The sequence below is a fragment of the Protopterus annectens genome, chromosome 13.part0 (assembly GCF_019279795.1).
Source record: "Protopterus annectens isolate FY-2018-M chromosome 13.part0, PAN1.0, whole genome shotgun sequence".
In the NCBI taxonomy this organism is placed as follows: Eukaryota; Metazoa; Chordata; order Ceratodontiformes; family Protopteridae; genus Protopterus; species Protopterus annectens.
The window spans coordinates 941967114-941979415 of record NC_056747.1 but is presented as its reverse complement, the minus strand read 5'-3'; the positions used below and the strand labels follow the sequence as shown (position 1 = coordinate 941979415).

General features: G+C 38.6%; 1 long non-coding RNA gene across 2 annotated transcripts in view; it reads right to left on the bottom strand.

Moving 5' to 3' along the window:
* LOC122787805 overlaps positions 1-12302 on the bottom strand; it is a 305597-nt gene that overhangs the window by 78604 nt on the left and 214691 nt on the right. For both annotated transcript variants that reach the window (XR_006362600.1, XR_006362601.1), the window contains exon 2: positions 9663-9799. This is a non-coding gene — a long non-coding RNA (uncharacterized LOC122787805). The remainder of the gene's footprint in view (positions 1-9662; positions 9800-12302) is intronic.

The following is a 12302-nucleotide window of genomic DNA, read 5'->3' as shown; positions in this document are numbered from 1 at the left end:
CTCTACCTCACCTACAAAGCCTTGATAGATTCAGTCCTATGAGACCTCCTGCACATCTACAAAAAAAAAATAAAAAAAATAAAAAAATAAAAAAAAAAACATCCACCTCACCAGCTTAAAGAAACTAAACTTCCACTGCAGCATAAACAAGACCAGCTCATGGGACAGATATCTTCCTCACAGAATCACTCTTTTGTGGGATAGAATTCTCTTAAATTTAAAAAAAAGTTGCTCTCAGACCCTCTTGAAAGCATCCTGGAGGAATGATGGGAAAGCGTAAATTCACACATGGCCTTACCCCTCAAACCTTCATTAAAAAGGGATGAAATTAGACAGTAGATATTTCATATTATAGGGTGTTGCAGAAAGGGATCATAAAGTTAGTCTATAAATGATTTATCTGATCAGCAGCCTAGCCTTGCCAATTATGCCAAATTGAAAAGGAATGCTTAGCAAGAGTATGGTCATATAAACACTTTCCATGTTACCTATTGGGCCTGGATGATTTCCAAATACAAATAGATCATAAACCCCTGTTGACATGGATAAATCTGTATGATTTGGATAAGGATCCCTAAGATGTCAATGTCTGTTGGTAAGGTTAAGATGATTTAATGCAAAAGCAATGCAAGTTTTAGGAAAATAATTGATGCTGGTAGATACCCTTTCCAAAAATCCAGTGACTGAGACAATTCAATCATATGCAGAACAAGATGCAAGTGCATACATGCAAGCCATAACTTCTAGCAGCTTGGTGGGCTTCCTACAGGATGGACACCCCAAGAAATCAGCTAATCATCTATGCTAGATGAAGACTTGCAAACTATTATTTGTAATATCTGCCTCATCTAACTTCCCTATCAATTCTTCAACCTACACTTCCCCACTAATAAACTTACCTTAAACTTCTTGTTCCATCACTCTTATTATTCCTTTTTCCTTTGCTAAAGTATCCTTCGTGAACCTCTTTCCTATTGCCCTGTCATTCCTACTCATTCTCTCACTATCCTCTGATTATAACTTGATATGTAATGATAATATATTATTTGTGTTCCAAGACTGATTGTTCTTCTACCATGCAGAAATGAAAAACTTTATTTTTCTTCTATGTATAGTATTGTGCATTTTTAACTTCTGTTTTTGTTTAACTTTGTACTTCATTGTAACTAACTGAATTTGTACTGGAGCTTTTCTCCTCGAATCTCTGCTGAAAAAGGGCCCTTGACCCAGCCAGACTAACCCGGTTAACAAAAGGCAAATAAATAAATAATAAATAATGGGTGACTAGGAAAATGGACAGAGACAAGTCATTCATTATACAAATGCTTCACTGTGAATGACTCTGGTTGGGATTCTTTAAGGTACCATGACAGATACGCTTCTGTGTGCACATCAAAGTACCATTTCCCCATTCAGCAACTGCCCTAACACAGTACTGCATAGTCCTTTTCCATAAAGATATGCAGCTCTGCAAAGGGCTGTATATCTTTGCAGCCCTTAGCACTGCAAAGGGCTGGCCCCATGGCCATGCTGAATGTATTTATTTATCTATTTATTTATTTATTTATTGGCATTTGCTTAGCGGTATAGTCCACTGGGCCAAGCAGAGCCCATTTTCAGTAGAGGCATGGGAAGAATAGCTCCACAAGAAACACATCTAGAATATATAAATCACAAAGGGTAAATTTATTACAAAGTAGCACATTTAGAATATATAAAGCACACAGGATAAACTTAGTACAAATTAATTCAAATACAGTTGACAGAGTAATATGGGTAAACATTTTATCAAATGCTTAGCAAACATATTATAGCAGGTGTTCTAAGCTTCAAATACATTAAGAAAGTCATAGCAGCCAACATACAGGAGTTATATGGTATAAGAGGAAAGTGGGGAAGATATAAGAAGGCAAGAGGAAAGAAATTAATAGTATTAGAGTATGGATGTGTAAGTGAGAGCGTGAAAGAATTACAGATAGAGGACTGGGGAGAAAAATGTTAATAGTAAAGAGTAAATAAAGAGAGTGTGTAGTAAGATACTATACTTGAAATGAACAGAGGGTAGAATGTTAGTTGAGGTAGGAAATTATGGGAATAATAGGTGGGTGCGGAAGAATTAGGTTATGGAAGGGGGAGGTATAGTACAATTACAGTCCCAGGTAGAGTGGAGGTGATTATGCAGAGCTGTTTTGAAGGCAATAGTGCTTTGGGTGTTGTGAATGGCTAGAGGAAGGTTGTTCCACATTTTAGCTATTGCCCAGGGGTATAGTAGTTGACCAGCAGGTAGTTTGGGTTTATGAATTTGGAGGAGGTGCTGGTTTTCTGATCTTAGGGATCTACTGGGATTATAAAGGGAAATTAAGAATTTAGGGCAGGGCATTCCTGAGGTTTTGTATGTATTTTGTGTGTAATAGTTAGTTGGAGATAGGTGAGGTAGTGGGGGAATTCAAGCCAGTTTAATGTTTTTAGGGGTGTGTAGTGGTGGGTGAAAAGGCAGATGTTTGTTGCAAAGTTAGCCATTTTAGTATAGAATACTTCTAATTTAGTTTTGAGTGAGGATTGGAGGTTGGCTAGCAATGGGCACCATAGATAAGAGATGGAAGCAGATAGGTGGAGTACTTGTTTTGTAGGGTGAGAAAGTTTATGTCTGTAAAGAAGGTCTAGTTTCTGTGAGTCTTACTGATATTTTTTGTATGTTTAGCTCAAATTTTAAGTTTTTGTCAATTATGACTCCCAGCAGTTTGGTGTGGGTAACTAATTCCATTTTTGTGTGGTTCAGGGGGAGTATGGTAAATTGAGATTTGTTGATAGGAGTATTTTTTTCTGGAGTGGATATTATGAGCTTAGTTTTATTGGGCTTTAGGAACAAGTGGTTGTTATGGAGCCATGTCTCTTTGGAGAAAAATGCAGACTGAGTGATATGTTGTAGCTGTGTTTAATTTTCAGCAGAGCAGATAACAGTGGAATTGTCTGCATATTGTATAAGAGGCCCTTGATGAAATGATGAGTGAAGGTTGTTGATAAATATATTAAACCGTAGGGATCTTAATATGGAGATTTTGGGGAACACCGGGGGGTTGTACATAAAGGGGATATGGAGTGTTGCCATTTTACAGTATGTTCTCTGTCAGATAGGTAACATTTGAACCATTTGAGAGATGCAGTAGATAGTCCAATGTTAGAAAGTTGAGAAAGAAGGCGTGAGTGAGAGTATCAAAGACCTTAGATAAGTCTAGAAATAGAGTGGAGACATTTTTCCTGGAGTCACTGACTTTATTGACTAAGTCCATAAAGGAAATTAGGGCAGTTGAAGTACTGTGGCTTGGTCTGATAAAATGATGAGTTTGGGAAAGGATTTGATTGTTGATAAGAAAATATAGAAGTTGTAAGTGTACACATTATTCTAGGAGTTTGGAGATGGGGGATAGAACAGATATGGGGTGGAAGTTTCAGTTAAGGTACCTCATTTGTAGAGAGGTAGAATGTATGCTTTTTTCCAGAGTTTGGGAACATAGGATTCTTGGATGGATCTCTTAATGGGTATGCTAATGGGGTGAGCAATAGCTTCTGCAGAAAATTTTAGGTACTCTGTAGGTAAACCATCAGCTGCGTTGGAGTAGGGTTTTAGTTTTAGAAGTAGCCTTTTTATGGTTGTGGTTGGGACAGTAGTGAGGGTGAATTCAGGCAAGCAATTGGTTATAACTAAGTTTGTGTGTGTGGTTGAGGAGGACTGGGGCTGTGTGTGTTAATAAAGCATGCTGAGGGAGAGGCATATATTAATTAGCCATTTGTTCTCTACATGCCCAAGTGATTCAAGAAATCACTCAGCCATGTAGATAAGCACAGCAGCCCCCACCATCTCACTGCATCATACATGGCCAAAAGGCTATATTCAACCATTTGCCACAACCTCAGTAAGGGGATCAGGGTGTGGGGGTGCTAATAGTCACCAGGGAATACTCTTAAACCAAGTACCGTAATGGCACAAACAGCCATACAGAGATCAGGAGGTCAGGAGGAAACACTAGACCACCAAGGATTATTCTTAAAGTATGTGCCATAATGGCACAAACAAGTATGGGGACCTGGGAGTGGGAGATACACTAGATCACTAGGGATTACTCTTACGTGGAAGTGACATAATGACATTAACAGCAGTATGAGGTCATGGATACACAAGACCAACAAGGATACCATATGCTGAAGTGCTATAATGGCAATATCACAGCTGTGGATCAGGGATGAGACTAACCACTAGACACCAGGAATGGATTAAGGACCAAAGCGTCTTAATCACACCAACAGCAGTAGAAGGACTGGAGGATGGGAGTCAACTAGGGTACCCGGGCATAACAAATACATGCCATAATGGTGCTGCAAGTCTTATGTGGGGGGAGGGAACCACAGAAGGGCATATTGGTTAGGGACAGGTACTTGGACTGTGGTGTGTGTGTGTGTGTGTGTGTGTGTGTGTGTGTGTGTGTGTGTGTGTGTGTGTGTGTGTGTGTGTGTGTGTGTGTGTGTGCGTGCGTGTGTGGCACATGTACTTGTACGTGTGACAGAGTGACTGGGGGGGAATACCACTTCCTACATGAGCAGCAGTTTACTGGTAGTAAATGCAATTCACAGAGATGCAAATTAGCAGATAATGAGGTCTTCTGAACCTGATGACTGGATTAGTCACAATGTAGCGAAAAGTGGCATATTACCAGAAAGAAACACATTATCAGAAAAAAAAGCATTAACTAAGATTGATTTGACATAAAAGACAACCCTTTTTATGTTCAAAACCCATGGGGTGTAGTAAATGGAATTTTTAGTTGTTTATTTATCTTCATGTGATGTGATAAATTATCTATAATATTCTATTTATCCTCACTCAAGTTGCCTCTTTACTCCTGCTTTTTTCCTATTTTCCTCCCACTCTCCTTAATTATATATATATATATATATATATATATATATATATATATATATATAGATTGATGTGTGAGTGTGTGTGTATGTTTGTGTGTGTGTGTGTGTGTGTGTGTGTGTGTGTGAAATATATATATATATATATATATATATATATACACACACACACACACTATATATATATATATATATATATATATATATATATATATATATATATATCTATATATATATATATCTATATATATATATATATATATATATATATATATACATATATACACACACATATATGGATATATACACACACACACACACACACACACACACATATATATATATATATATATATATATATATATATATATATATATATATATATATATTTATCCTCTGTTTGCAATTATGCATGCTTTTCAATTAAGTATAAACGTAAATACTGGCTTAAAGAACATCTATCTGTTGATGGAAATTCTAAATTACTTTACAATTTATATTTGTATTATTTGTTTTCATAACATCTATACTGTTTTGCGTATAGTTTGTGATTTTTTTACTCAGGCTGTGTCTGCAATTGGTCTTTTTGATCAGTACACTACCCTGGTAAACAAACGTAACATAATAAAAAAATCATAATAATAAATGTACTGACTTTCAATGATAATGGTTTATTTGCTCAACTTTAAATATATATGCAGCCTGTCTGTCCCTCTCTCTTTCTCTCTCTCAAACTCAGGAACCCCACACAGCCTTCCTGAAGACACTGGAGGGTATAAATGTATCTCCAAACACCATCATATTGGGTGACTTCAACTACCCGAATACAGACTGGGAACATTACTCAAGCCCTAACTTTCTAGCCCAATGGTTCCTGGAGTTCATAAATTCAAATGCCATGGAACAGCTAGTCACTGTTCCCACGAGAGGAGAAAATATACTAGATCTCATTATCACAAACATGGGGACAAAATGCTCCACACCAGAAATATATCCCTCATTGGTGAGATCTGATCATAAACTAATCTCACTGGAAATCCACATCCCACCCCCACCCCAAACAAAAAAGACCACAGTGAAGAACTTCTCTAAAGCAAACTTCACACAACTCAAGACTGGTGTGGTATCCTTCAAGGCCCCTGAGCCAGTGGAAACCACAACCCAAGCTGCGGAAGCCCTTACAAATGTCTTCTATGAACACCTCCAGGACTGCATGGATCAGGCAATCCCAAATAAAACCAAGACTCTTTCCACAAAGGGCAAACGTCCAGTCTGGTGGACCCCAGCCATTAACAAACTTTACAATAAGAGGAGAAAGCTATTACATGATAGAACAAAATCCATAAAAGGAAGTCACCCTGATCATTATTAGTAAAAAATACGAGCACTCATAAAATCAACTAAGGCCAATTTTGAGAGAAAAATTGCCATGGATTCAAAGGACAATCATAAGGCCTTTTTCAGCTATGTTAGGAACCTGGGTGGAAACTCCCAGATATGCTCAGAATTAGTCCAAAATGATACAAAATTCACTGAACCCACAGACATTGCCAACATACTGGCAGACAGGTTCAGTGCAAACTTCACCCTCTCCCCTAAAGGAGAGATAACTATCCCAGCGAGTGTAGCCTCCCAGACATCTCAAATGCGCAGGTGATAGCTGCTCTCTCTAAAGCTAAAACACAGCATCAATGGGACGGATGGTGTCCCTGGCTGTGTGCTACATGAGCTAAATGAGGAATTAAACCCGCACATAAGGCAGCTGTTTAATCTCAGCCTTACCACAGGACACGTGCCCAAGGAGTGGCATACGGCAACTGTGGTCCCACTCCACAAAGGCGGTGCCACTACGGACCCTGGTAATTACCCCCATAAGCTTAACAAGTCTAGTCTGCAAAGCTATGGAGAGGATCATAATGGAGCTCATAAACAAAGATATAGGGGACTTGCAGACTTTGGACCCGACCCAGTTTGGCCGTCAAGGGAAGATCATGCCTTTTGAACTTGGTGGACTTCTTTGAAACAGTCACCAAGGCCATTGATGAGGAAAGGCAGTCCATACAGCCTACCTTGACCTTGCAAAGGCTTTCAACACAATACCCCACTCGGGTATTGTAGAAAAACACCAGCTTAAATGTAAACCCATATGTCACAAGATGGGTTGCAAACTGGCTTAAGGACAGAACCCACAGGGTTAGAGTTGCTGGCGCTATGTCAGACTCCAAGCCGGTCACAAGTGGTGTCCCACAGGGCTCGGTCCTTGGCCCCTATTGTTCGGCATCTACTTCTCAGAAGTACAGGCCAACATGGGAGGACTTTGGCTGACAAAGTTTGCAGACGACTGCAAACTGGGCGCCATAGTGGAAAGTGCATCGGACACGGATATCCTTCAGAATGGACTCACGGAAACAGATAGTTGGTGCCAGAGCCATGGCCTGAAGTTAAACACCAAAAAATGTATAGTCATACCCTTCTGGAAAAACAAGGTAACCCCAAGCTACCATATAGGCGGCAATCCACTAAGCACAGAAGAGGTTATCAGGGACCTGGGGACCCAGGTTGACAGTGGCCTTTCTTTTGACACTCACGTTGCTAAAGTGGTTAGAAAGACCTTCTACATTGCCCACCTGATCATGAAGGGATTCACATCCAGATCTAGTGAGGTCATTGTTCCCCTGTACTCTTCACTTATCAGACCAATGATCGAGTACAATGCCCCATTCGGGATGTATCTCATCCGACATCTGCAGCAATTGGAGAGACCCCAAAAGTTCCTCACCAAAAGGATAAAGGGACTCCAAAATCTGTCATATGCTGCCAGATTGAAGAAACTTCAGCTCTATTCAGTCGCATACCGTCTGCTCAGAGGTGACATGTGCCTGACATACAAGGCCATGTCCAACCTGGAATTAATAGACATGCTCCACCTCAAAAAATCCAAATCCACCAAAACCACTAGCGCAAGCGACTTAAACCTTAGCACGGATATAAATAGGACGTGCTGGAGGGATAGATTTATCACTCAGAGACTCCCTATGCTGTGGAATAAAATCCCGGTACATGTGAGGCAGAGCACCTCACTGGCTCTGTTCAAGAGAAATCTTGACCTGTGGATGGGAGATCGTAGGTTTACCCCGGGAATCATCTCTGTGTCACTGCTGGACAGAGGCACAACAAACTAATGGGCACAGTATTTTTTCATATAAGGGGTGGCATAAGCCACAAAAATTTGGGCTAGGCTTATAAATGCCTTAGGGCAGATAGCCTAGTATAAACCTATGAACCTATGAACCTATTTCTATCTCTCTCTCTCTCTCTCTCTCTCTCACACACACGTGCTTACATATATCATTGCAAGGCCTGTCCTTCAATCGTTATGTGCCATCTTTCACATTGTGATGTGCTGACACATGAGAATAAGTACACTACCTGTTACTCAGTGGGAAACAGGTGAGGGGCACTATATGATATAGTGTATATGTACTGTCCAACACCACTCCCTGCTAGTCTGAATTAATTTATTTCTTTCTTCTTTCTTTCTTTCAACTTTACAGTCATGTCTGTGGGTACATGACTACTGTTTTGCCTTGTCATGGAAATGTTCCTATGTATGACCCTTGTTACAACAAAACTGTTACAGAGAGGTTCATATATCAGTACTTTCTGTAACAAGATTATTTTTCACTTGTTTATGGAGTATATTATATTGTGCAACTTTCATAAAGGAAGTTAATCTATAAAAGAGGGGATTTGTTTCACAGTGGCCTCAAGAGCAAAGTTCAAGAGGCCCCCATAAATGGAAACCCTTGAGGTACAAGAGTCACTTTCTACCTTAGCTGCTTCAAACACTGTTGTGTTTAGAGTATGATAAAGAAACTGTGATTGTTAATGCCACTTATTTAAGCATAAGCCTTGTGGTACAGCTCGGAAGTAGCATATACTCTCACTTCCAGGTATCTTCAGAGATTACAGACAAGAAAAGCCATCAAAAGTTTCATTCAAGCAGAAGGAGTCATTACTGGGCACATTGAGGGTGCTGCGAAGAGCACTTTTGGCTAACATCAAAGAGTGAAACAATACTAATTTCATGAAATTTAATCATACTTTGACTTAGGAATGGGGTCCATTCCAGTCATGGTATTAGAAATCCAAAAGACTTGGAGAAATTAAAAACAGCAGAAGCCATGAAGTTCTTTTTTTTCTCTTCTAGCTCTTTGGAGTCCCTAACATTAATCACTAGCTCAAGGAGGTTTATATTTATGCATATAGTGTGTAACATAAGATACAGCTGCAAAATTACAGCAAGCACTGACAGTTCTCTAGGATAAGGGATTGCTGAATCAGTCAAGGACATCTGTACATATATGAAAAAAATGAAATTTGGCAGAAGGGGTGTGATACAAATGCATTTTTCCTGAAATGCATTACAGCAAAGATTGAATTAAATCTTCTTTTGCAGAAACCTAAACAGAATGTTCCCATTATCTTCTTAAAAACGACTAACAGCAGACTCTTAGCAGATGTTCCATAAAAAAAAAAATCTCATTCTCAAGGCAAATCACAATTTATAACCTTGTAATGCAGATTAAGACATATATACTTTTAAGTGTAGATTTTAACAATAAGCAAATTCAATACAAATTACAATGTATAGATAATAAATGGTAACTGACATATAGCAAATGCAAATTGGAGGAAGGAATTCCTTCGTCAGTATCTGCTTAATACGGTGTTTATGTCATACTCACCAGTTCTCTGTTTTGAGCTAGCTGTAATGTCCTCAAGCTGTTATCTCTAGTAGGTGCTGTCTTCACACATGCAGACAAGCACAGTAATCCAAAAAGTGTGACCCATGTTATCTGATTCATGTCTATAAATTCTTCAGCTAAGAAAGGGAAGAGAACAATAGCCATCAGACATTATCAGCGTGGCTGCCGAAGGTAATTTCTAATCTAATAAGCCACAAAAGATGAAGCCAGTCACGTAAAGCCACATCTCTTCCCCATATAGCAGTGTATAAGCCTTACCAGTGTCTACTTCTGCCAAGTCCAATCACCAGTCATCAGTTGTACCTTCTCTGTTCTTTTCTTTAGACTAGCATCTGCTACTACAAACCTTTTTTGCTCAGACATGCTTTGTAATGCATTCTGTTTTAGTAAGTACTCTTTTTACTGTTAATGTCTGGAGTGAGATTTAATATTCTATTGAGGTTCAGAGACACTCTTTTCATGTAAACAGCAACTGCTGCTTAGTGTTCCCTTTTGATCCTCTTGTCTCCAAACGTTTGTTTAAATCCAGATTGAAGAATAACAACTAAAACACACCTTAGGAAGATATATATTCACAACAACAACATGAGCATCTACATGCAGAGACTCAGCATTAGGGGATTTTTTTTTTATAATAGTCTACTTACGCTAGCCATTAATTCCTCAACTTCTCCAAAATTATTTCTTCTGTTTAGCATACAAACTTGTGTCAGCTCTAATAGCCCTAGATATGAGGACCTTTTAAAAAGACCCCATCCCCTAAAAAGTAGGATGATTGGGTCTATATTACGATGTTGAAATATGAGTTCACCGAACACATCTTTATCAACACGTAAATATAGACCTTTTGAAATGCTGAATGGCCACATCAGCAAATTTTTTCCCTGGGGAAAAAATTGCTTGACCATCATCGGGGATTTGCCCTTTTCTCCACTGTTGTGCAATCTTGTAGTTGGTATATTTACTTAGGGGGGGTGTGGAGAGTACAGCCCTCCACATCGGGGGGTGGGAGGCTAACCCCCCACTATGTAGGGGCTGAAACTTTGGTTTATTTGTGTATGGCCGAGTGATTTTTATTTTCTCCTGGGGAAAAAATTAGCTGAAGTGGTCATTCACCATTTGAAAAGGTCGATATTTACATGTTGATTGAGACTTGTTTGGTGAACTCATCTTTTGACATCGTAATATAGACCCGGATGATTTTAGTGAGCCAAGCCCTTATCCTTATATTTCAGCATTCTCAAAAGTCCTCCTTGAAACTCCAAAGCAGTTTCATTCCATAAAAATAAGAAACTTCATTTACTGCAGTATGTCCACATGCATTCTGGTGAATCCCTCAAACACAGCTTTTAATAAACTAAAACAAATATTTTTTTAGCCTGGTTATCAGACGTTTCTTTCTGTACTTCAGCCTTACCTGTGACCTGTCTTTTATAACTAAAACTACTGGCTATTTGTACTGAGTTCTAAACCAGCTTGTTAACCACAGCATTGCACTTGCTACCAAAATAATGACATAAATAAAAATATAATATGGAGAAAATAATACTTGTACTTTTGCCACCTTCTTAGTAGAAGTTGATTGCATTGCACCTTGTATGTTTTGTGCATATATTCAGTCCCCAAAATGTTCATAATTGACTTATTAACCACAGCATTGGGCATTCTAATAAAATAATGTAATAAATAAAAAACATTTAATATATAGAGGAAATAATACTTGTGCACTTACCTTCTTCTTAGTAGGGTAGAGGGCAGACCAGAAAAAATGCATTATAACCAATACACATGAAGCAATTTACTCCACAATGTATTATATCACATTATACAATGACAGATCACTAACATTCAAAAATGTGCACACTGATTGGTCAGCACAACCATCATCCCCATTGTAAATCAAGCATATAACAAAAAGTCTGATTGCTTAGACTTTCTTCTATTAATATGTTCTATGGCTTCCCAGTTTTCTTGAGCTACGAGGTTGAGAGGTACGTACCGAGGGCAGAGAAAATACAAGGAAAATCAGGTACATAATGCAAAACTAAAGAAACACACCTGATTTTCTTTGTATTTCTGCCTTGACACTCTCGTACCTCAAGCTCCCTATTGCTTCTTTTCCAAAGTACTGATGTACTGCATAAGTGTGGGAACATAAGTCCCATATGCATGAGCAGTACATCAAGAAAGCAGCAGGATACAGAAAGAAAGCAGAAGAACACCAGGACACCATTATACAAAGACATTATTTAAGAAAAGTAAGTCATTTCTTTCTTAAACAATGTCACTGTATAATAACCATTTCTTTGGTGTAATATATTGAAGATTTTACCCACGGTTGCCTTTGTTTAATCTACACCAACCATGGGTATATCTTCAATATACTACACCCAGACGTTGGTTATTGCTATAATATATCATTTTTTAAAGACAGTTTCCCAGGAAGGAATGCAGACTCTGAGTACAGAAGATTGCATGTTTAAGCCAGCACATGGCTCTCCCCTGTGACTATCTCTGTCTTATTCCATGGCTATTTTTCAGTGCTAAATCATCTGAAATGAAAAGTCTTGGTGTATACAGTATGCTACCAAAACAAATGCAATTTAGATTAATTTATTT